This window comes from Portunus trituberculatus, chromosome 18 (assembly GCF_017591435.1).
Source record: "Portunus trituberculatus isolate SZX2019 chromosome 18, ASM1759143v1, whole genome shotgun sequence".
Lineage (NCBI taxonomy): Eukaryota > Metazoa > Arthropoda > Malacostraca > Decapoda > Portunidae > Portunus > Portunus trituberculatus.
The window spans coordinates 7,277,050-7,279,549 of NC_059272.1; the positions used below are offsets into that span (position 1 = coordinate 7,277,050).

At 41.7% G+C, this 2,500-nt stretch overlaps 1 protein-coding gene across 5 annotated transcripts in view; it reads right to left on the minus strand.

Annotated features, from left to right (window-relative positions):
* The window catches only part of LOC123505638 (aquaporin-11-like), a 38,404-nt gene that overhangs the window by 12,992 nt on the left and 22,912 nt on the right, over positions 1 to 2,500 (minus strand). Inside the window, exon 1 of one of the 5 annotated variants that reach the window (XM_045257225.1) lies at positions 14 to 32. The exons of the other annotated variants lie outside the window; for them this stretch is intronic. The gene's annotated coding sequence lies outside the window, so the exon portion shown is untranslated. Of the gene's footprint in view, positions 1 to 13; positions 33 to 2,500 lie in introns of those variants that run through there. 5 annotated transcript variants of the gene reach the window in all.

Genomic DNA, 2,500 nt, shown 5'->3' on the forward strand with positions numbered 1-2,500 from the left:
AACATAAAAGGACCTAATTTTCCTTCCAGTGCAGTACTAAAAAGAAGTGTTTCGGTTCGGTGGTCGGCAGCTAGTCCCTGATGCTGCATCCCTCACCCTTGCCCCACGGGAGAACACTGGACGGGCGCACAAATAAGGAATGTTGGTAATCGGCTTTCCTTCTACAGGATCAGCTTGTTAGCATGTAGTGAAGCCACAAGTGTGTGTGTGTTTCACTGTTTCACTGTTTCACTGTTTGATCTGCTGCAGTCTCTGACGAGACAGCCAGACGTTACCCTATGGAACGAGCTCAGAGCTCATTATTTCCGATCTTCGGATAGGCCTGAGACCAGGCACACACCACACACCGGGACAACAAGGTCACAACTCCTCGATTTACATCCCGTACCTACTCACTGCTAGGTGAACAGGAGCTACACGTGAAAGGAGACACACCCAAATATCTCCACCCGGCCGGGGAATCGAACCCCGGTCCTCTTGCTTGTGAAGCCAGCGCTCTAACCACTGAGCTACCGGGCGTGTGTGTGTGTGTGTGTGTGTGTGTGTGTGTGTGTGTGTGTGTGTGTGTGTGTCTGTGTGTGTGTGTGTGTGTGTGTGTGTGTAATTCACCTCGGTCATCTGCTGGTCATCCAGCCAGTCTTTCCCATTACGGAGCGAGCTCAAAGCTCATAGACCAATCTTCAGGTAGGACTGAGACCACAACACACTCCACACACCGGGAAAGCGAGGCCATGCACAACCTCTCGAGTTACATCCCGTACCTATTTACTGCTAGATGAACAGAGGCGACACATTAAGAGGCTTGCCCATTTGCCTCGCCGCCTTCGGGACTCGAACCCGGCCTTCTCGATTGTCAGTCGAGCGTGCTAACCACTACAGTACACGGTGTGTGTGTGTGTGTGTGTGTGTGTGTGTGTGTTTACGTGTGTAAATGGATATGGAACAGCCTGGATGATCACGCCACCAAACCTCACACGGTATGGAACTTTCCGTGGTCAATTTATTACCAATATCACCAATATCACCTGCATAATACTGCATGACTTTTTTGACAGCTCTTTCAGTTACTCATTCTGACATGAATTATTCTTTCTTATTTATTGATTCCTTATCGATACAAATGGAAAGCTGTAACCACGAATATATTCATGTGCTTATGAGTGCGGCCAAGCTGCAGAAATTTCAGGTGACAGCATTGCACCAAGAGACTCTTCGGTGGTACGGCCAATTAAAACAGGCGCGTGCGGTAGACCATCTCGACAAAGGCACTTAGATTTATGTTCGCCCCACTCTAGAATATTTAAATACAGTTATCTACGTACACGTTCATCCAATGACATTTAACTGAAAACAACTATTTTACCCTCAACAATAAAATAAGTTATAATTAAGTGACGAGGGGTGATAAACATGTGGCATTTACGTCCCATGGCACTTTCCTCTATGATTGCTATTTCCTTTTCATCTCTTCATTTATCTATTTATTCATATATAATTTATTTTCTATCTCACTGAACGATATGAAGAGAAATATTGAAAACTTATATATTTGCTGCTTACCCTCCCTCACAAGTAAGGGGAAGGTGGGGTAAGACGGACCCATAGGATAAGATGAAACCCCGCCTTCTAAATCCAAGCATAAAAGGCGAGTTTCAAAATTTGACGTCATCACTGCCAGTAGGCACGCTAAGTTTCCCTTGCGCTTCCAGAGGTAAAAATTTGTCATTTTATGCAGTGCTGATGTTATATGCATAAGGTAAGACACTACTTGTTTTATATTAAAATAATTATTATAATGATTCAATACTTATGTTATACATGCCTATGAGTGTATACATGATACAGATGCCATAAATTGGTATAGTAAACATAAATACTTAGGTAAACGTTTCGACATTTGAATATTTACTAATGGGGGTAAGATGAACCCCATGGAGTTAATAGATAATGATGAGGAAGTTCTTTTTGTTGTTTTTAGTTTGTTTGTTCGTTTGATTTGTACCAATAAATCTGGCTCATTGGCAATGTGAAGGGATATGATGATGACGAGGAAGAGTTTTTATTTGTGCTTTATGCCAGTACGGATTTGTTTCTTCATGTTCAGTTTGCGGGATAAGATGAACCCCTGGGGGTACCGGTCCGTCTTACCCCATCATTTTGTTTTTGGCCCATCAAAAATTATTAATTTGTAAAATCTCGTGCTTCATTGTTTTCCTTCAAAAACCGTGACCCTGGTGGGAACTTCGAAGATAACATCCTAAAGCAACACCACAAACCCAACAAACCTCCAAAAATAATATAAATGTGGTTTCTAGACTTAATACTTTGTTAAGTGGTCCGTTTTACCCCACCTTCATTATATATTGCATACATGAGTATATTCTCGAGACCTATAATAATAGTACAAAATAAGGCAAGTGGAAACCTACTCGTATTTGATGGCTGCAAGGTCAGAATATATATATATATATATATATATATATATATATATATATATATA